The following is a 369-nucleotide window of genomic DNA, read 5'->3' as shown; positions in this document are numbered from 1 at the left end:
TTTGTCAACCAGGACATCTTCTGCCATTTCTCTTCAATCATTGAGGCAGAACACAACTCAGAGATGACAATCCACCAGACCAGATACTTTCTCTATGAAGACATTTTCATGGGAAACTTAAATATGACTATCATTCAAAATTGAATAATTATACACCACATTATGCGATAGAACAAGAAACTCTTAACCATCACCACAGAAGAGTAGACACACAAGAATGTAACTCACATTTTGTATGACCTTGCAGATCTCGATTTTATTGTTTGATGTATAGGATTTGTTTTCAATTCACTGTAAATTTAATTTCCATTTACTGTGACATTAAATGCAAGGTTGTTCTGGCACAATCTGACAACTAGTTAAAATTAA

This window comes from Pelobates fuscus, chromosome 3, assembly GCF_036172605.1.
Source record: "Pelobates fuscus isolate aPelFus1 chromosome 3, aPelFus1.pri, whole genome shotgun sequence".
NCBI lineage: Eukaryota > Metazoa > Chordata > Amphibia > Anura > Pelobatidae > Pelobates > Pelobates fuscus.
Note: the sequence above shows the minus strand (reverse complement) of the source record.